This window comes from Trichosurus vulpecula, chromosome 5 (genome assembly GCF_011100635.1).
Source record: "Trichosurus vulpecula isolate mTriVul1 chromosome 5, mTriVul1.pri, whole genome shotgun sequence".
Taxonomy (NCBI): Eukaryota; Metazoa; Chordata; class Mammalia; order Diprotodontia; family Phalangeridae; genus Trichosurus; species Trichosurus vulpecula.
The window spans coordinates 39,914,547-39,937,472 of NC_050577.1; the positions used below are offsets into that span (position 1 = coordinate 39,914,547).

Below are 22,926 nucleotides of genomic sequence, written 5' to 3' on the forward strand. Positions count from 1 at the left end.
TCCTTTTAAGATCATCAAAACATAATAGGAACCACTCCTAGGTTTTCCTTTTTATTTGACTTCCTCTATGACCCCTGCTGACAACACACTATTTAGAGGATACTTGTATCATCCCCTCCCCATTAGAAGGCAAAAGCTTCATATTTATAAAGTCTTTTCTGGTTGCTTACTTGTATTTGTCTTATAAAGTTTCTTTTTATTCATATATTTGTATTTCAAAGTTTCTACTAATCTCCAGTCTTTTCATCGGGAATGCTTAGAAGTCCTCTATTTCATTGAGTCTAATTTTTCCCCCGTGGGATTATACTCAGTTTTTCTGGGCAAGTTACTTTTGGTTGCAAGCCTAATCCATGACCTTCTGGAATATAATATTCCATGCTATTGCATAATATTCCACTTCTTTAGAGTGGTAGCTGCTAAATTTTATATGATTCTGATTGTATCTCCTCAGTACTTGAAGTCTTTATTTTTGGATACTTGCAGTATTGTTTTTCCTATGACCTGGAAGTTCTGGATTTTGGCTATGATATTCCTAGGAATTTTCATTTTGGGATTCCATTCAGGAGTTTATCAGTAGATTCTTTCCATTTTCATTTTGCCCTAGACACCAGCAGTTTTCTACCATGATTTCTTAAAATATGATATCCAAGCTCTTTTTTTGATCATGGCTTTCAGGTATTCCATGATTCTTAAATTATCTCTCTTCGACCTATTTCCTAGGTCTGTGGGGTTTTTTATGAGATAGCTTATATTTTTCTACTTTCTTGCTCTCTTGACTTTGTTTTAATACTTCTTGTTGTCTCATGGAGTTATTAATTTCTTTTTGGTCCATCCTAATTTTCAGGATGTCTTTTACTTGGCTAAGATTTTGAACCTCTTGCTACAGGATGTTAATTCTCTCTCCGTGTCTTTCCTCCATAGTTTTAATTTCTCTTCCAATTCTTTTCTCTATTCTTCTTTCTCTTACATCTTTTCTTCTAGGAATTCTAATTGATTTTGTCAGCAATCTGTATTTTTACTTGAGGCTTTGTTTGTAGGTACTTTCATACAAAGTCTTAGATATCCTTGTCCTCATACTAGTTCTTTATCTTATTTTGGTTGATCATTCTTCCAGTGATCTGTTCCAGGCAACCTAAATGTTGCTGGTCTAGCTAGAAGCTCTTTTGGAGCTGACTCTGTGATCCCAGCCCTTCTGGGAGACACCCCTGTGATGCTTTCCTAGGCAGAGTACCCTATCTAAGATCTGTTCATGGTGGCTCTAGATATGGTGTTTTAACAACCCAGGTAGCAGCTTCTGTGGGGGTGTAAGATCCCCCCCACAGCCAGCACCCAGGAGGCTGCCGGGACGCCTGGAAAGCACAGGTTCTTTTTATCTGCTTAAACAAGGAAAGCATGATGAAGGGGTTGACCAGCTTACTTTAATCCAGCATTCAGTTAGCATACAGACAACATTCATTTAGTTCAGGGGAAAAACGCCAGCATTCAGTTAGCATTCAGTTAGTTCGGGAGAGCATACAGACAAGCATCAAGAGACATACCAAATACAGATTCATTCAGCTAGTTCAGGGGAACAAACAGCCAGCACCCTGAGGTTCAGAACATTCATTTAGTTCGGGGGAAAACAAAACCAGCACCCCGAACTTCAGAACAAAATACAAACAAATTACAAATATCAACAGACAGACCCAATACAATTCATCGTTACCAACATCTGGGCTCGGCCCGAGGGCAAGGGCTGGCCCAGAGTCACACTTGCCGCTGCTCCCACACCAACCGGAAAAGGAAAGAGAGCTCTTTAAGCTGTCCTCTCCCGTCTTATAGAGTTTTTGACATCATCAAACACCACCTGAATGACCAAGGTCTATTGGTTCTTGAGTTGACCCCTTCCCCTAGGTTAACACCCAATAGGGTGTGGCTCTGGAGTCAACACCTCCCCTCAGCCAGCCCCATGACTCATCACACAGGAAGTTCTCTGCTCCCAGGCATGGCCCAGCAAGGCTCAATGAGATAAACTGAGTCACTCAGAGAAAACAAAGGCCATTCTGGTCACATATGGGGACTCTGAGTGCTTACTTGTTCTTGACCCTAATTGACCTGGGAGGGGTAACTGAGTTCACAATCCACTCAGAGCTCTGGGTACTGAGTCCCTGGTGCCATTCTACTTTTGCTTCCCAGTCCCTGTCCTGGTTGCTTGCCTATAGGTTGGATTTGTGATCTTGAACTAGAAAAGGACCCACTGCAGCTTCTCCTTCAATATCCAATTTACTTCTCAGTCTTAACATTTTTCTTTGAAGTTAGAGTAATTGTTGGGGGAGGTATGCTGTACTACTTCCTCCCACACTCCATCCTGCTGGTCCCTATGGAGGCTTACTTCATATTATTTCTGTCATATACTCTCGATTTCAGCCAAACTAGTTTACTTGCTGTTTCTCAAACTCCACTTTCCATACGCTTGTCTTTTTGCCAGTAAGCCTAGAATGCACTGCCTCATTACCTCTGCCTTTTAAAATCCTCCATTTCCTTCAAGCCTCACTCATCTCAACCACCTTCTAAAGGAAGCTCATGGGTAGCATTCTCTACCTCCTCAAATCGTACTAGATGTAATTATCTGTGTGAAGATCAACAGTTTTATTAATTCAATAGACATTTATTAAGCTACCATGGGCATGGCACTATGGCATATCCTGGAATATAAAGAAAAAAATAACAACAACAAAAACCAGTCCCAGCTTTTAAGTAGATATTCTACTGGGTCATTCTGTTGGGTCAGAGAGATATACCATGTAAACAGATAATTATATAGAAATTTTATATATATATATATATATATATATATATATATACATATATATATATATGTATGTATGTGTATATATAGACATAGAAAGCATACATATGTGTGTATTTTATGTGTTATATATGTGTGTATAGTATTTGGGGTCCCCTCCCTTGCATGTGAAACCCCAAGAAAGTCTGCTCTAGTCCATAACCACTCAAAATTATAAGCTTAAACTCATGCTCTTTCAGAAAGACAGAACTCTCACACATCTATTCATTAGACTAAGAAAGAAAACCTCAGCATCTTTTTCTTTGTAAAATATAAGTCAGAACCAAGGGGCAAGTTCTCTTGGGACACAGAATAGACAGCCAATTAACTAAAGATTCTAAGCATTTAGTCTGTCTTTGAATCCATTTCTTCCTGCTAGTAGGGTTAATGTCTCTCTGTCCCAGGCCTCTCTCTGACACAGGGTTAGAAAGTCCCCTTTAATTCGTATTAGTGCCTGATTGCTTATATACATCCTTATTAAATAATTTTAGGGGTTACTTTCCAAAAACTACAAAGGCTTATCTTAGTCTGAGACACCAAGATTTTCTTTTTATTCTCAAAATCCTTTGGGCCTTGCCATTCAAATTAATCCGACCAAGCATAAAGTTAAGCCAAGAAAACAAGGTCAGTCTTCCTCCTGGCCCACATTTCTGCCTTTATTCTGTAGATGTGTTTGGCATCGAGCCTCTGGACTTTGAGCTGTCCCACATACAAAATACTACAAAGCAGCTTCAGGAGGAGAGCACTAGGTTGTATCCCCCTAGTAGAATATAAAGTCCCTTAGGGCAGACAATGCTTTTCATTGTCTTTGAGGTCTCACTGCTGGACCTCTGAGGCAGTTAATAAATACTAAAAGAATGAGAGTAGATTTGCTCCATTCAGAGAAGAACCGTTTATATGCGTATGTGTATTTTTTCCATGTACATAAGGGCTTTTTCAGAGGAACTGAAATTCTTTGAAATTAAAAATGGCAATATGGTGTATTTGCCAAATATTCCTCCAGGGAAGCCAGAGAGATGTATGGGTCCTTTCAAAATCACACCTGTGAGCCTGATGATTACACTTGAATGCTTTAAAGGATCTTTGATCCCAGGGGCAGCAACACCTGCTCATCAGGTCCCACCTGTCCCCAGATCTTTCTATGCCTCTTCTGTAATAACTCGTACCAAAAGGAGGCCTCTGATTATCTTATGGTCAGGTGGCTTTAGTTATTTTCCCTTCTTACCCCTTCTCAACCCCCACATGGTTCTGGATTCGTTTTTTAATGCTAACAGGCTCTTTCCCACACTTACGATTCCCATTTATTTTCTTAGCTTACATTTAATGTAATGTATTCCTAAATCTGTCCCGGCAGTATAAAGGAAGAGGAAGCGTCTGAGGACCTGCATTCAAATCCTGGCTCTGCCGATGATGGGCCGTGATGGTGACAACCACAACCACAATTAGCACTTAATGTAGTTCTTTGGGGTTTGCAAGGTGCTTTCCATGTGTCATTTCATTTGGTTCTCACAACAACCTGTGAAGAATTATTCCCCATTTTATGGATGGGGAAACTGAGACTGAGAGAGATTGAGTGACTTGTCCAAGGTCATGCAACTGGGAGGTGCCTTCCTGAATTTAAGTCCTTTACTCTCCCTTGGCCACCTCGCTGCCTTTCAAGGTATTTTGCCACTGCGGACCTCGGTTTTTTCACCTGTAAAGTTAGCACCTTGGTTAGAGAGCCCCTAACATCCCTCCTAGTCCTACATGTAGGTGTCAATAACCTGGGATTGTATCCCAATTCTGCCATTTACTCTGTGTGACTTGAGGCAAATCACTTAATTTCTCTGGGATTCCATTTCCTCATGCGAAAGACAAAAGGGTTGGGCCAAATGACTGCTAAGGTCCCTTCCAAATGGCACAATGGCAAAAGCCCTAACTCTAGAATTAGAGGACTTCTAACTGTAGGTGGGACAGCTGGGTGGATGGAGTGCCAGGCCTGGAGTTAGGAAGACCCGAGTTCAAATCTGGCCTCAGACACTTACTAGGTATGTGACCCTGGGCAAGTCACTTCACCCTGTTTACCTCAGTTTCATCATCTGTAAAATGAGCTGAAGAAGGAAATGGCAAACCAAGAAAACCCCAAATGGGATCACACAGAGTCTGACATGGCCAAAATGACTGAAGAACAACAAAAACTACAGGTGTACCGCAGGGTTCTGTCCTGGGCCCTCTTCTCTGCTCCCTCTATACTGAGTCACTGCATGATCTCATCAACTCCCAGGGATTTAATTGCCATCTTTATGCTGGTGATTCTCAGATGTACATTTCCTGCTCCAACATCTCTGCTGACCTCCAATCTTACATCTCCAGATATCTCTCAGACATTTTGAACTGGATGTCCAGGAGACACTTTAAACTCAGTCTGTCTAAAACAGATCTTTTCTCCTTAAACTTTCCCCTACCCCAAACTTTTCTATTATTGATGACCACTACAGCATCACTAACCAGTGTGCTTTGTGCAACTCGTAACCAGTGGTTTGTTAGTCTGCATCCATATAAAAACTCTTCTTTTTCCTAAACTGTATCAGAGTGGGCATGTATGTACTAGTGATTGGCAGAATAGGCCTTTCATTTAATGGGCAGGCTTAGGATGATCAGAGTGTCACGAATGCTTCTATAGGATATTTCGGACAAATGACTACGATTATAAAGTAGGCACAGGGAAGTAATCTTTCTGAAGAGAGACCCCTCAAAATGGCACCCTTTGGAGACCATTCTCTGGGCCGCCTTTCATCGGTATGCCTAGTCTTCCTTAGAGTTGTGGCATCAATTCTAAATGTGTTCAGTTTACCCATAATTGGTTCTGTCCTTTAGGTAATACTTTCTCTGTGTCTTTTTTCTTTCCTTCTTTCTTTCTCTCTCTTTCTTCCTTTCTTTCTTTCTCTTCCTTCCTTTCTTCTTTTCCTCTCCTCCCACCTCCTCCTGTCTTCTTAAATCTAAAATTAATTTCCCTAGACTAATAATAAGGGAGTGGATAGATATAATTCTAGCCCAGCACCTTGTCTCTCCAAGAAGAGCAAGGTGGCCAGCTTTTGGCCTTAAGCTCCTGCTTCTCTTCCTGGCAGGAATCGAAGTCTCCTTCCAAGAAGGTTGGGAGGAGGAGATTCTAGAGATATCCGTTCTTGCCTCTTTCTAAGCCACATCTATACAGATTCACCTGGATATAACATACTTGAGCAAAACAAAAATTAGTTCATCCACGCATCCTCTATATGTTGTCTCTCCTAATTAGTGAGCTCCATGAGAGCAAGAACTGTCTCCTTTAAAAAATATCCCCAAAGCTTGATACGTAGATCAGAATATTTGCTTTTTCATAAATTCTTTTCTCCTCCAATCCACGAGGAAGAATAATCAATACTTTGGCTGGAACTCTCCAATGCCCTGTTATTTTGATTGTATCATAGTTACATATGCATCTGTGTTGCCTCCTTTAGTAGATGGTGAGACTCTTGAGAGTGGTGATCATATATTATTCATCTTCCAATCCCTCCCACACACTTAGCTCAGAGTCCATAGTAGACGCACAATCAATGTTTTGATTTATTGAACTGAATTTATCTCCCCAGTAGACCGTAAGCCCTTCCTGAAATGGTATTGTGCCAACTCTTCAATTTCATCCACAAATATTTATTAAGTACCTACTATGGACTAAGCCCTGTGCAGTGAGCCAGAACACTAACAACGAGCATTCGATTCATGTTTCAAGGTTTGCAAAGAGTTTTGCATTTATTATCTCATTTGATCTTCACAACAACCCTGCGAGGCAGGCGCCATTTTCTCATTTTCTTCATTTCACACATAAGGGAACTAGGGCTGAGAAGAGTGAAGTGTCCTGTCTGGGGTCACCCAGGTATTACCTGAGTTAAGTGTCTGAGCCAGGATTTTAGCCCAGGCCTTCCCGACCCCAAGTCCAGCCCCTTTTCTACTATGTCAAAAACAAATAGTCCTTATCTTCAAGAAATTTATACTCTTATAAAAGAGTGTGTGTGTGTGTGTGTGTGTGTGTGTAAATATATATATACACAAATATACATACGCATATATACATATACACATATATATGTATGTATGTATATATGGTGTGTATATATCTATGTCTGTAGATAGATAGATAGATAGACCCTTATAAGGGGCCCTATAACATCTGAACAGCTAAATAAACATAAAGCCATGTGAAGAGGGATAGGTCAGTAAAACATGTGAGGATTAGCCTTGAAGGAAGACAAGGCTTTGAGAGGCAGAAGGGAGGGGCCGGGAAAGGTGTGCATAAGGTGCATTAAGATGCATTGAGGGGAGAGGGTCTGGCCTGAGTGACCTGGCAGAGCCTTAAGATGGAACGTTGCATTCAGAGAACTTGGCTAGAATACAGAGTGAAAGGATGTAAGGGGTGGTGGTGGGGGAAGCTTGACAAGGTGAGCTGGAGACAGATTGTGAAGGACCTCATCATGCTTTTTTCCTTCATTTCCAACCACAGGACAGTTGCTTCCAGGCTGCAATAGTGGTCTGCGCTTCATACCTCATGGAGCATTAAATGAATGTTTTCCAGTGGGATGACATTCCAAAGCCTATTGGCCATGCTGCCCCTCCATTAACTGACCACCCACTTACCTGAGATGTATTACCTGCATTCAGTCATTTTTCAGTTGTGTCTAACTCTTTGTGACCCCATTTGGGATTTTCTTGAGAGATACTGGAGTGGTTTTGCCATTTCCTTCTCCAGCTTATTTTACAGATGAGGAAACTGAGGCAAACAGGGTGAAGTGACTTTCCCAGGGTCACACATATGAGGCTGGATTTGAACTAATGTCCTGCTGACTCCAGGTTGGGCAGTCTGTCTACTGTGCCACCAGCTGCCTCAATTATTGGCAAAGGACTTTCACTGTCTGACATTCCACCAGCACTATGACGTGTGGTTGAGTCTCTTTTCCAACAGGGGTGATGAGTCAAAATAAGCCATACAAAACCTCCTGTCCATCCTCCAACCATGTAAAGAAGGACCAGAGTTTAAGAGCACCTCAAGGGACTAAGTTGCATCAATTTGACATAGTACTTTTTCATATACTAGAGATAGCGGGATGGAAATTTTTTATTTCAAAGTATAATTATATCTGCTCATAATTATTTGTATTTAAAGTGCATTTTCACAGATAAGAGAAATGGTAATAAAATTATTTAATTTTATTTTTAATTATTAAAATATTCTTGACACAATTACCACCCCCGGGCCTTCTAGTATTAAATAAGAAGCAACAATATACCAAACCCAAGCCCCAAAGGATGCTTGATTACTTGGTTCCTCCATCTTTATGCCAACAGGAAATGCTGTTGTTGTAAGGTCTCAACTGCCTTGATACATATAATTTTTTTTTTTACTTTCGCTATTCATAAATCACTAATTGACATTGGAGAAGTATATCTATATTAAAATTTACCTGCATACAAGCAACAAATAAATTTCTTTTTTAAAAACACACAACTGGAAAAAAATCAATATTTAAGATAGAATCCAAAGAGCACAGAGAAGAGGGGACTTGAGCTCCTATGGTATGATAAGGAAAATTGCTTTGAGACAACGGAGCAAGAGGTTGGCTGCTGGCCCTCTGGACCTGAGAGATATGAGAAACTAAGAGAAGAGGAGTAAATCACAGCTATTCTGAGCTGCCCTGGGAAAATAAAACAGGAGGAGAAAAGCTAGATCAGCTGGCTGCCTGTGTCTGGTAAAAGTACAAAGTGACCCAGTGTGGAAACAGAAGAGTCTAATGACAACCGTCCAAAACCAACCAGCACCCTGAGGAATGAGGAGGAGTGGAAGGGAACTGGGAAGCTCTAGGTTCAAGTTCTGACCCTGATACACATTGGCTGTCAGATCAGTTGTCAGTGCTTTGGGCAGCTCTCTAGGATGATAAGTTGCAGAGAAAGTGTCAACCTTTTTTGGTAAAATAAATTCCTTGCCAGGCACTCCTTACAGTAGTGAAAGCAGAGGTCTTGATACTATCCTTTTCCCTGGGGCCAACAGGCACAACTGAGCCTATGTATTTAGGCTGGGGAAGAGAGGTCTAAGGAGAGCCATGATATCAGGTTTCAGATATGTGAAGGGTTGGTTATCATGGGGTACAAGGGTAAGACTGGTTCTGATTGGGCAGAACTAGAAACCTGTGGAAGACAGATTTAGGCTTGATGATGTCAGGAAAGATGTCCTAAGGACTGTCCAGAAGTGTAGGGGGTCGCCACAGGTGGTGGCACTCCTCTCTTGACCTCTTCAAGTGAAGACCGGATGAACATTTCTTGGGGCTGCTGGAGAGGTGTTCCATATTCAGGGACTAGTGAGTCTAGATGGCCTCAGAGGTCTCTTCCAATACTAAGATTCTACTCAATAAAAAGGAAGTAGGAAGTTGGCAATATTAGTTTTAGGTAAGTGGCAGTGTGGCTTAATAGACACAGAGCTAGTCTCAAAGCCAGGAAGAGCCGAGTTCAAGGTCTACCTCAGACAGTACTTGTGTGATCCTGGGCAAAAATCACCACTTGTCCAGACTATACTCTTAAGACTCTAAGTTGTACAGAAGGGGCTGACCTGAGTGAATAGCGGAAGTTTCCCCAGCTGAGAATGCACCAGACAAAGGAAACCACAGATCCAGTCCTTATCACTTCTTTTAATGACCAACATTAAGAATATTTTTATTTGTAGCATCCTCTCCATCTGACCCCCTTTCCTTTGGATATTAGTCTCTTTTCAAAACTAAAACAATCAGGCAAGTACCCTAAGCAGCTATGGTGTATTCTTTTATAGCATCCCCTTCAAATCTATGTTCCACATTTGAATGATCAGAATACAGAAACAAATGTTTTCTCAGTTTGAGACCTGAGAATACAACAGTTAACCTTGGAACCTTGTTCCTGGCTAGCAGGAAAAATGCAGCCCACCTGACCCTTGGGAGGCTATAGCCTGCCTGAGATCTTTAGCAAAACAAAATTGCCTATTTAGTTAGCATACATGAACTAGTAAACCAGTAGAACCTAAATACCTGCTGGCTAAAAGCCTAATAGCCTAATGCTGCCAAAGGTTGCATCAGTTGGTCATTATAAAGAATTTCTGTGACTCATATACCTAAGGATTTCTGATCAGATGGAAAAAAAAATTATAATGCCCCTGAGCTAAGCAGTTCTCTGAAGGGGTAGCTGAGCAAACCCTCCAGCCCAGTGTTGAACATCTGCATGTGCTGGGATGAAGGGAGCTTTCTTGTCAATTCCACTTGAGCAGGAGACAGAATACCTCCCTGACTGCATAGCAGAATAAGGCAATGGGTATCAGAAATTAATTGGGGAATTACTCTGATTTTTTTTACCTTTTTCCCCCAAAATTTGATTTTGGAAAATACTCCATGATCCAAAAGTCTCGGTTGGCCATAGATGGGCCAGGTTCCTGCTATGTCTGGTCTTTCAATACTTTCTCTCCCACTCCTAATAAACCAACATTTTCCTCCTCTGGAGAAAAAAAAATTGGACAAAACATCCTGTCATAGTGTAGTTTGCTGCAGATGACACGCTCGGTGCTGAGAGTCTTATTTTTCAATTTCATTATACAGCTATACTTCAGTTCCCTGAAATAATAGCACTTTAATCTATGGTCCATCCATCACCAGCTGAAGACAATAAGGGAGATATAAAATACAAAGAAAAGGTGAAGGTGCTGCCCCATTACCCATAAAATATGGGCTTATTTCACTACTACCATATAATTCCCTTTTCCTCCCAGGCCTACAAGTTATTCAGACTAATGTACTAAAACTTTTCAAGGCCTGATGCTAGAAAAATCCTGTGTTGCTTTTAAAACTCTTTCCCTCCCCCTCCCCCAACTATTTTCTCTTATGTGATAACCAAGGTGGTCCTATTACTAACTTTTGTGACCTTGGCCAAGTCACTTAACATCCCTTATCTGTAAAAGGAGGTTTAAACTTGATGACCTCTAAGGTTCCTTCCAGTTCTATAACTTCCAATTCTAGGGCAACATGACGGTGCCGTGGGAGGAACATTGTACTTGGAGCTAAAGGACCTGAGTTCAAATCCTGCCTCTTCCACTTACTATGTGTGTGACAGGTTCCTCATCTGTAATCCCATAACTTCTGAAGTCCCTTCCGTTCCTAGATCCTCGATAGCATCAGCTTGCTCAGAAAGTGCCCCTGTTAAGTGAATGCGACCTGACCTCCACCCAAGCTTTAAGGCAATCTTCCTGAGGGACAGCCCTGTGCACTGTGGAGGGACGTGTCAAGAGACATGACTCCTGATTAACTGAAAACATACTTAGCTGTGATTCTACGAGAGCAGAAAAGAGACTTCAAATTGTTGGACTGCTTCCAGAGGGACTCTCAGGAGACAGATCAAGAGAGGCAAGGCACTAGGGAATGGCGTCCTGGGGCCTCAGAGCTGCCCATCTTGTCCCTTAACCTTTAGTGGCCATAGCCCTAGAGACTGCTGAGGGTGGTGCCCCCTTGGAGGAGATCCTTCTCACTCCTGGGCTGAGCTGAGCTCGTATCCAGCTTCCAGCTAAAGAGCTCATTTGCAATTGTGTATTCTTCGGTGTAGTCTAATCTGTAGAACTCTGGTTTCTTTTTGCTGCTTTCTTTGATGGGCAGGTTATTAGATACGCTTGATGGCTTTTTGTGTAATCAGCGTTTGTTCAGAAGGGGCTAAGCTGATCAATGTTAGCTAAGGGCTACCACATGCCTTGAGAGCAATCAGGGAATCAGCTTTTGTTCTGGACCCCTCAGAATCATACCCCTGGAGGCATTTGAAGAGATAGAATCCTGATAGATAGAATCCATGATAGATAGAATCCTGTCCTGAATCTCTTGGAGATAAAAAAGATTCCATAGCCCCAGCGGCCCTGGATCCTCCCTCCCCCTGCCTAGCTAGGTAGCTGGCAAAGGCTGGGTGGCATTTTCCCTACTTTGTGTAGAAGTGGGCCAGATCCCAGAATATATCTATCCATGCCACTCATGAGCCACATTTTATATGCTAGACAATCTATGTATATTTTGTATTTAGTTATCTCAGTACATATTGTCATCCTCTCTGCCCCCCAACCTCCTCCCATGGAGTATAAGTTCCTTGGAGGCAAAGACTGTTTAGTTTTTGTCTATGTGTCAGAAGTGCCTAGAAAAATGCCTGGTACAAAGTAGGTGCTAAATAAATGCTTGCTGAGTTTAGTTGAGTCAAATGGTGTATTGTCCTGAGTCTTAATACCCACCCACCCCTCACCAGCCTAGTCCCTTCTATCACCCAGAGTAGGAGCCTAGTTTTATTGTATATCACATACAGACTCTGCCTTTGCAACAAGTAATCAATTTCCTCTTCCTGTCAGCACAATAGATGAAAAGTTCTGATCAGCAAGAGCTTCTGCTTCCATCCCTCTGATTTTGGCTTGGCCAGTCCTCAGGTTCACTCTTGCTTACTACACTTAGCAATCTGACACAGGTCCTATCCAGTATCAAAAGGGAAAGTGCTAAGATTAACCCTGAGCCTTTATTTAGAAGGGGCTAAGCCGCATCATAGAGTCCTAGATCATAGGATCCTAGATTTATCCCTGGAAAGGACCCCAAAGGCTATCCAGTCCAACCCCCTTATTTTGCTGATGGAAATTGCTTCTCAAGGAGGTAAAATGTCTTGGCCTCAGTCACTAAGACAGTAATCATCAGAGGGTGGTTAGTGGTCTTGTTGGCTGTTGATAGAATGCACACGGGTAGGGGTTAGTGAGTTGTTGTGTCAGTAGTTATTCATAAGGTTCCCCTGGGACATGAAGTAGCATCTACCCTCTGGGAACCCACCCCATGAGCGTGAGTGAAAGTTGGGAGGATATCACAAAGGGAAGAAAGAACTAAGAGGATCAACTAATATAAGCACCAAATCAGCAATGTGGGCAATAAGTTCCATGAAATGCAAATACATTCCAAGTGGGGCATGCCCTTACAGCCCAGTGTCTCCTTCCTTGCCCCCTTGGACCCGCGAATTTGCTGGAAGTCTGAAATGGGTAAAGTTCCACACACGTGTCTTTATTTGAGGGGTGGATAGAGGACAGAGGACAGGCCTTGGCATGGAGAAGATCTGGACCCTGAAAAAGTCACCTCCCCTTTCATGGTGCCCAGTCAGCTCTTCAAGATGACATTATAGAGAAATTGTTGACCTCTATCGGTGGAAAGAATTTCCACACCAAGAATTCCCTATAAAATCAAAAGTTAACTAAAAAAAAGTTGATCCAGATTATGGACTCCCTAAAAAGCAAGAACCATGTCTTCTTTTCATGCCCAGAGCTCAAGCCTGAGGTCACTTTGTCATCTCATTTCCAAGGTGAGTGTCACTGCCTAAAGACTCATCCCAATCCATTCCTGCAACCAACAGGCCAGACCTGGGGAGGGGGGGGCTTCCACCACCCAATGCCTTGAGTCCCACCCTAAGCATGAAGGGAGTGCTGCTCCCAGACACCCGTGAAACAGCCACCAGGGCATTGGATTCTGGTCCCTCAGTGGAACGCAGCAGAGAAGTTGAATCCCAGGCCTCTGTGTGCCACCCCAGGGCACCGCTATCTACTCTTCTGCCTCCTAAGACACTGCCTGGTTCGCTTAAATCCATCTGTGCTTCTCAGCACCTCACTGCTCCCTCCGCATACATACACATATCCATACACGCACATATTCTCTGTCTCTCTGTCACACGCGCGCACGCGCGCGCGCACACACACACACACACACACACACACACACACACACACAATGAAGCAAATCAGCAGCAGCTGAGGAAAGGCAAAGAGAAATCTCCTGAGTCTTCTCAGGCTTCTTTGTTTTGTCCTGGGGTGGGGGAGGGGTGTCCTTAGCTTCTACTGAAGTGGTTCCTGTCACTCACAAATTAGCAAAGACAGTTGAAGTTCTTGGGGCTTCTGAACCAGTATCTACTCTCACGCACTCCCCCCCCCAAGCCCCTGCAAATCCAATTCAACCCACACGTGACATTCTTTGTACTGAGACAGTAGAGTTTAGTCACTGTACCCCAAGCAGAGATTTTGGATTAGACAGCCTGAGGTAGTTGCCGGTAGTTTGCTGTGTGCTCTTAGCCTCCTCCAACCCCAACTCTGCCCCCTCCCCCCCAACCCCAGAAGTGATTTGCTCCTTAAATATCCCAGGCCACTATTTTATCTCCTACGTGCTTGTCATACTAGACATAAGCTCCTTGAAGGCAAGGTCTACATGGTTTTCATTTTTGCATCTCTAGCTCCTGACACATAATGGGTGCTTAACAAGTGTTCATTGAATAGAATTAGTCTTGCACGAATCATTTGGCCTTGGTTTTTTCATAAGTAGGGACCAAACCGTTTCTATCTCAATCAAGTTCTCATTCTCTCTCTCTCTCTCTCTCTCTCTCTCTCTCTCTCTCTCTCTCTCTCTCTCTCTCTCTCTGCTTTTATCTCTCTATATCTCTGTCTCTCTCCATGTCTCTCACTCTCTAGCTCCATCTCTGAGTTTCTTTCTGGCTCTGGCTCAGTCTCTTTCTCTCTCATAGGTAGTAACTTCCAATGTACTTTAGTATTTATAGGCCCCAAAGGCTAGAACACCAGCAGCAACTCTGCTTCCATCAGAATAAAGAGCCAAATCAGAGATGCCGGCCAGCACCAAGCTTCCAAGGGTATGCTGTGTTCAGGGATGCCGGTGGCTGAGGAGGGAGGCAATGCATAGGAAAGCCACGTGCCTGTGTGAAGGTGAAGGAGCTCAGGCTGGGGAGGGCCCAGCTGACTTAGGGAGCTTTGATCTAAGTCAGATCAAGATGCAGGTTATTGCCACCAGAGCAGTCTGGGGGCGTCATTATGCTCATCTACAAGCACCAGTCAGAATCTGACCCCTGAGGTTCAGCCAAGTGAGTGGTTTATGCAGCATTGCTATAATATATTCAAATCAAGATGTAAAGACCAAAAAGGAGGAGGGGAGAACAGCCAAGGGAAGGCCTTGGAGTGAAGAAGGAGCACCTCCTGGGAACCATTTATTATAGTCTTAATGCCAGGTTGAGCTGGTAGAGCAATGAATCCTCAGATCTGAAAAGATTTAATATTTCCAAAGCACTTTCTGCTCATGTTCTTTTCACCCAGTCTTTTTTTCTTTAGTCAAAAGTTTGACTGTCAGGACAAATGGAAGTTCTGGTGCTCAAGAACATCACTTTTTTTTTAAAATAAAACAAAAGTCAGCCCTCACCAAGGTTGAGTCTGGAATCAAGTCCTTTGAAGTTAGCCTGACAGATGCCCTGATTAGACTGGGTAAGAAACTTCAAAGCACAAACAGTCTCAGAAAGTTTCAGGTGGCATTTCAAGACATGACATATGTACTCATGTCTCTCTTTACTCAGCAGGGTTTGGAAAGGGTTTCATAAAGAAGAATGGCCCTCCGTTCCCCCCTATCGCTGCTTCAGTTTTTCCTACCACGCTCCCTGTCTCACTAGCTCTCTGTGGCTGTTGAACAGAGCTCAGTAGCCTTTAAGACAAGGAGTGTAAACATGACTAATGTGGAAATAATTAAATGATTGAATGTGTATAACCCATATCAGCTTGCTTGCCATCTTGGGGAGGGGGGAGGGAGAAAAAATTTGAAACTCATAAGCTTATAAAAATGAATGTTGAAAACTAAAAAAAATAATAAAACAAAATTACATGAAAAAAGGGAAAAAAAGATGAGACGTGTACAGGCTCCCACATTTGGCAGATGGCTTGTCAAAACATGAATCACACTTAGCACTTGGAGGAGAGAGAGCACAGGGAACATGGCGTACAGAACTTCACGATTTAGGCAGACACAACTTGATACGCTTCATGAGTGACCAAGGCCAAGCCATACAGGCTGGTCTGCTCTTTCCCACTCCCCTCCCTAACTTTGGAAAATTACATTATTTACCAATGGTGCCCAGAAAGGAGGCCCAGTCCTGTGGCTTGGCCAGTCTCTGCCACCTTCTCTTCATCAACACACTTTAGCCCCAAACTGCGGGACAGTCAAATCCTCTTCCCACATGGCAGCTTTGCTGTCATTGTGGGACAAGGCAAGCTAGGAAGGAACAAGACCTTAGGAGCTTGCCAGGCCATGGGAAAGAATGGCTAGACGTCTCAGAACTGAAGCAGACCGTAGGGTTCATCTAGTCCAATTGATGTCCAAACCATGTATTCTAACTACAACATATTCCAACAAATAGTCATCTGTATTCCTCTTTTTTTTTTTAAGGCAACCGGGGTTAAGTGACTTGCCCAGGGTCACACAGCTAGTTAAGTCTCTGAGGTTGGATTTGAACTCACAACTTTCTGGCTCCATGCCTGGCACTCTATCCACTGTGCCACCTAGCTGCCCCTATATTCCTCCTCAAATGTCCAGTAAAGGGCAACTCAATACTTGCTAAGACAGCACATTCAAATTTCATGTGGCCCTACCTGTTAGGAAGTTTTTCCTTACATTGATCCAAATTCCCTCTCTTGTTAACTTCTCTATCCACTGGTCTTAGGCCTACCCTTATAAGTCAAGCAGAACAAGCTTAATATCCTAGGATTATGAGTTTGGACCTTGGAGCCCATCTAGTCATTGGGCCTTGATATGAAACATAAGGCCCAGAAAGATTGTAATGATTTGCTCAAGGCCACACAGGCTATGGCAGCCATGATTTGCCCTCAGGCCCCATGACACCAAATCTGACCCTCTTTCCATTGTACTGTTCTCCCCTAAAATAAATGGTTCCATGCCGCAGAGTAGGACACCTTATCCTTATCCAGGGAAGTGCTAGCCTTCTCTTCTTCCATGTCACTCTTTCAGATATTCAGACACTGTTATAATCTACCCCTCCCCCCTTGGACTTGGAGTCAAGCCCACCTCGGACACTCACTCTCCCTTTGATGCGGTGGCAGACATTTGACTTCTCTCTTCTTCACTGTCCTCATTATAAAATCAGGATTGGTTTCGATGGCCTCGAAGGTCTCTTCCAGCCTTAAATCTATGCTCCTATAAACCCAAACATTCCTGGTTCCTTTGGCCAATCCTTGTAGCCCCTCACCATCATGAGTCACCATCCTCGGAACCCACTACAGCTCACCAACGTCTCTTCTCAAATATGTCGCCAAGAATGGGGTTGACGGGACCCCAAATGTGATAGAATGAGACATTGTGCTAAGTGGTTTACAAATAGTATCTCATTTGATTTTATAAATGAGGAAACTGAGGGAGACAGTGATTAAATGACTTACCCAAAGTCACACAGCTCAAATGAGTGGCTGAGGGAGGATTTGAACTCAGGTCTACCTGACTCCAGGTCCACTGCTCTATTCTGGATAACCTAGCTGCCTTGCATAGTCTAGAACTCTCCCTCTTTCCACAAGGATATTATGAGTTTTTTTAATGCCTTGATGAGATACAATTAAACTACTTCCATGGATTTGAAATGCTGTCAAAAAAGGGAATGAGGTTAATTTGGTGTGACTGGTTCTTAATGAACTCATGCTGGTTTTTAGTGATCCACTCCTTCCTTTCTAAGTGCTTAACAAATAATCCTAATAGTGTGTTGAGATCCTTGAGGAAAGGGATTGTTTCATTCTTTGTACTTGAAACTCCAGAATTTTGTGCGGTGGCTGGGGCTGAGCATATATTTAATCTGCTTCTAGATTGATCTGTTCTGGAATTTACCAGGGATCCATTCAAAGTTTACAGGATGGAGGCCAGTTTATATAGGAAGGAGATAAAGAAACCTGTAGTTACACTAACTCCTTAGGTAGAAGCTGGGTCAGGCCAAACTGGAAGATACAAGAAAAGTTCAGAGCTTCCACAGAAGGACCAGGGTAGACATCCAGAGTGCCAAAATAAGTGGTTGGCACAGGTAGAAGGAAGGGCAGCAAGTACGGGTCAATATCTAGATGCAGGGTTTGACTGAATCCAAACTTCAGAGAACAAATCGCTTTAATAAAAGGATTTGTTCTGTAAAACTTGGACTCAGTCAGAAGGCCACACCTGAGGACCTAGAAGGCCACATGTGACCTCAAGGCCTCAGGTTTCTTACCCCTGAAGAGACAGGCTGAGAACAAGAGCTCAGACAGAAGGATCTATTAACAAAAATGAGGGTTCAGGGTTCAAATCAGAAGGAAATAGGTAGAGAATGAATTAGTCTAGTAGAAAGATAAGACCCAAAGAGAGATAACAATAATAAACAAATGTCAAGATTATATCCGAAGGTCGATTCTCTAATGGGATTTGAGTAGTTTCTCTGTGGGACGAAAAGTCAGAGAAGCAAGAGTAGTAGAAGGAAGACAGCTTCAGGATAGAGTGAACACAAGGAAAGCTGAACCAGCTAGGAGAGATGATTGTGCTATCGGGCAAGTGAAATTCCAGGGCTATTCTGAGAGCTGTGGGAGCCATCACAATTGGCAAATACTGAAGCAAAATACAGCATATAGAGCAAGCAAGACCAGGGGAGGAAAAGGAAGGCAGACTCAGAGAGAATACTGGTGACAAGAGAAATTAAAAAGATTACACGGTGAGCAAGACTTCCTTTCAAATCATTGTGGGTAAACTTGAATGAATAATGATTCATTGAGGTGAAATTATTTTAGCTGGGGAATAAATGGGTGAAACTGCTACCAAAAAAGGGAAGACTTCAATCAGGTGAAAGAAGGGAAATGCTGATATGGGAATGAGGAAGAGTACATCTCCTGTTTCCCTCAGGTAATGTACCAATAGTTTTTGCCCGTGTTTGTCCTATGCCCAATGCACTTAGTTTTTCCACCAACCAAGATTGGCAGACCCTGTTTTCTATGTTTGACCATAAAAGCACTAAGTACTATGGTATTAGTCTTCAGCCATTTCTAAATGATACCCCTTTTTAAGCCTGTGAAAGACGGTATCACTGTATTAAATATCCAAAGAGGGAGTGCAATACCTGAATTGTCCAGCAGATGTCAATCTACTTGAGCCACTAGCTCAGCCATGTCAATTAGTCCCTGACAGGTGCAAGAGCATCCCCTCCTAGCAGGCTGCAGTACCCCCAATGTCCACCAGAGGACACTCAGCCTGCAAATGCTAATGCTATTCCTTCCATTGCCCGGGTCAGCTGTGTTCCTCAACCCTTGGACTTCAAAACCTGCTTCTCCATCCCGGAGCTTCCCTCAGCACCTTGGAGCCTCTTCTCCCTGGAACAGCCTACCACCAGGAAATAGTTACCAGGAAATATTCCTCTTAGAGCATGCCCCTCTTCCTCTCTCTCCCAAAGCCTCCCTTTCATGGAGGGGTCCAGACTGGCCTGCCATTCTTCCCCTCCCAGCCCTATTCCTGACTTTATGCCCTTCAGAGTTATGCCATCTGGAAAATATTCAGCCCCCTTCTCCATCCCTTTGCCTTTCCAGATCCCTCTTAAGCTCCTGTTCTTGTCTCCCCTTTGGAATGTAATCAATCAACAATCCATCATCAATAAACATTTATTAGTCTATTGTATATCAAGCACTGGTCACAGGATGGAAGCTCCTCGAGGGCAAGACTTTCTGTTTTGTATCTGTATCTCTAGCAGTTAACGCAGTACCTGGTGTTTCCTCCTTTCTTCCTTCAACAATAAGCCCATGCAGAAAGTAGCTTTGGTTAACCCCTTGCTAACCAGGCTTGGGTTTTAATTTAGGGAATAAAATATTACATAAAATGTTTTTAAGGTGAAATCTACTATCTGAACCTAGATCAGAGCCCCTAGTCTTACTCTCTCAGTTCACTTTCCACTGAATTCCTAGGTTCAGAGATCAGGGAGTCTGCTATGAACACATAGCTTATTGTACATAAAGTGAAAAAGAAATCAGAACAAACACTTCCAAGTAGTCCCCAGTCACCTAACAGCTCCTGGATCTCTCCTGGAAATCTGAAAGGGAAGGTTACAGGAAGGAAGAGACAAAATAACCAAGAAAAAAAGAATGCCATGATGTACAGGTAGCATCCTTTGGTATCTGCTCCCAGATGAAACCGAAGGGGAAAATCACTGTCCTGGGCTAGGATCATCAGAAACTGCTCTGTTGGTCTTTCACTCCAGGAATCATGTGGAGCAGGGAGCGGGAGGGGAGCGGCAGGGTATGAAAAGACTGGTGACAGACAATTCAATGAGGAGAAAGGGTAAGGCAGATTCCCAGAATACAAAATGAATGGAAGGAAACTCAGAGTTCAATGCAAATATGGTTGAAGTCAAGATTAAAGGCTTTTATCCAAGTAAGAGCAATGCTTAAGAATTTAGATAATACATAAAGGAATTGCTTCCAGGCAATTTTAGTGGATCACTTTTACCTTGTTGTCAGTATTAAATTAATAAGGCTGTTGTACTGATTTTATCTTTATACTGTTACTGTGGTATAGAGGCTAAGGATTTATGTGGACTAAAATAAAACAGCTTTGCTATTTACAGAAATGCATAATAAAGACTGGAATGTGGGTGAGGGAAGAACACTGACCTTGCCTCTCAGGTTTACCATTTTTCCTGGCTCAAATTCATTTGCAGTTAAGACCATGAGTGTTCTTGGGGGTATATATTTAAGAGAGGACAGATAAGGTTCAAGGGGCCAGATGATGGAGTGGAGTGCTGGACTGGGGTCAAATCACACCTCTGATTCTTAAAGCTTATGTTACCTTTCACCTCACTGGTCCTCAGTTTTCTTACCTATAAAATGAGAGGGGCTAGACTCAGTGAGTTCTGAGGTCCTTTTTATCTCTCAATCTGAATCTATGCACCTAGTTATCTGTGATCGAAAGCTTTGATCTCAGACCTAGACACAGAGGTCAAAAGAAATCACTTATTCTTAGCCTGGCGGCAAGCTGCCTGTCTTTAGTTAGTTGTGAGACATCAGTAACCATTAAGGAAAGTTAGGTTTCCTCAGAAGACTTAATTAAGTTCCACAGAATAATTAATAAAGTATCAGCTAGAACAAAGAAGGGAATAAAAATTAACTAAGGTACATGGACCCAGCCAATGAGAGAATAGCTAGTGGCTTTCTGAAAACCACAAACTCCAGATATAGGCAAAACTGGCCTAAACCGGCCAGACAGCAGTCAGGGTTGAAGAGAAAACTGGGTCAGATGACTACCATGCATGCTTAATTGGCTAATTAAATATTACCTTGCACACCTACAGGGAGGAGTTTTCCACCATTTTTGAACATGGGACATATGATGAGGGGAGGGGGACATGCTTACACAAATCAAGGAGAGAACATATGAAGAGGTGTATCAGGAAGAGTGGAGTGGACCAGTCCGCTCTCCTAGCTGATGGTCTAACACTATAAAGCTGATCTCCCTCTTCCTAAAGAAGGGCGGAGTCCGTTCCTGGCCAGGGACATTCACCGATTCCTCAATAATAATAAATTGCCCTTGATACCTGAATTTCAGTGTCAAGCATATTTCTAACAAGTTGGATATAAGCATGTTGTAGCCATGACTAAAGAGCTGTCATTTTGCCCATGTTAGGGCAGGGTCTAGCCACTATACCTTATCCAACTGAAGGCCTAGCAAGGGAAAGACCTCGATACCCACCGAGAAGCAGGTCCAGTAGGAATGATGCTATACCCTTGAAGAAGCAGGCTCAAGAGAGAAGTTACTATATGTGGTAAGAAGCAGGTACAATTGTTGTTTGTCCTTCATTGTCAAAGAGGACCAGTGACATCACAGGCAATGTCTTGATTTGCATCAGCTTCATCCTCTCTTCCAGAGACACAGAAGTCCAGTATCAAGACAGAAGTCAGAACGACTGGCAATGGCTCAGTGATGACCTTGGCATCTTCAACATCTGACCAAGCTCTAAGCGCTCGACAGCACTTGCTTTAGTCTCCTTTGTGGCCTTTGGAACAGATTGTTCTCATTGACCATTGATAAACTAGAGAATGTCCAGAGAAGAGTAACCAAGATAGTGAAAATCTTTGAGATCTTGTCAGATGGGTATCATTTGATGAAACTGGAGATGTTTAGGTTGGAGAAAAGAAAGCTTCGGGATGAACAAGATAACTCTCTTCAAGTATTTGAAGGGCTTTCACATAGGAAAGGGATCAGACTTGTTCTACTTGGTCTCAGAGGGTAGAAATTGGAGCAATGCCTAGAAATTACAAAGGGGGCAAACTTAAGCTTAACGTAAGGAAAAACAATCTGGACAATCTAAAATGGGCAGCCATAAAAGGTTAGTGAGTTCTCTCCCACTTCAAGCAATGTCTGGATGACTACATAAGTAGTTTGTAGAAGGGATGCTTGTCTGGGATGAAGCAAATGGCCTCTGATATCCTTTTCCAGCACTGAGATTACCTGATTAAAATTGTGCAGAGAGAACCTACAAAATGTGCCTTTGGACTACCAGCCATCATCTCCCATTGGATTAACCACAAATTAATAAAGAAGTCAGTCTAAGGCCATTTCTTTGATGGGTGGCTGCATAAGGTTAATTTGATTCTGTCTAAAATTGGTCTGCTGTTTTAGTGGCTTTCAATTTGTGGGGCATTTTTGTCTCCAAAGGAATTGCCAGATGAAGCTTTGTCTAGTTGGGCCATCAAAGACATGCAATTCTATCACTATAGAATGAATATAAGTTCCTTTCGGGCAAGGATTGTTTCATTTGCAGGTGCTTAATAAATGGGTCTGTTGATTGATTAAAGAAGCTAAAAGACTGTTGTGATATAGAGAACAGAATACTAAATTTGGTACTGAAAGACCTGGGTTTGAATCGTGTCTTTGCTGCTTGTTGGCTATGTAACCTTGAGCAGTCTCCAGAGGGGATCACACTAGAGAATTTCTAAGATTCTTTCCTGTTCTGGGGAGCAATGTGAACTTTTATGTCTTTAAGAATAGAGAATGGGGGCCAAAGCCGGAAAAGTACTTCTCAATCTTTTATTTTTTTAAGCTGTTATTGCACAGACTTGTTAAAAACCTCATATTTTTCATCCTTTTTTTACATTTTTAGAGTTAGCAGGGGAGCACAATGCAACGCATGCTCATATTCTAAGACATGGGTTCCATCACATTATTCAGACAATATTCTCATTGTGGCCATCTGCCTCC

General features: G+C 42.7%; 1 pseudogene; it reads right to left on the reverse strand.

Moving 5' to 3' along the window:
• Positions 1 to 16,603: 16,603 nt before the first annotated feature.
• LOC118852500 lies at positions 16,604 to 16,686 on the reverse strand (annotated as a pseudogene).
• Positions 16,687 to 22,926: the final 6,240 nt, after the last annotated feature.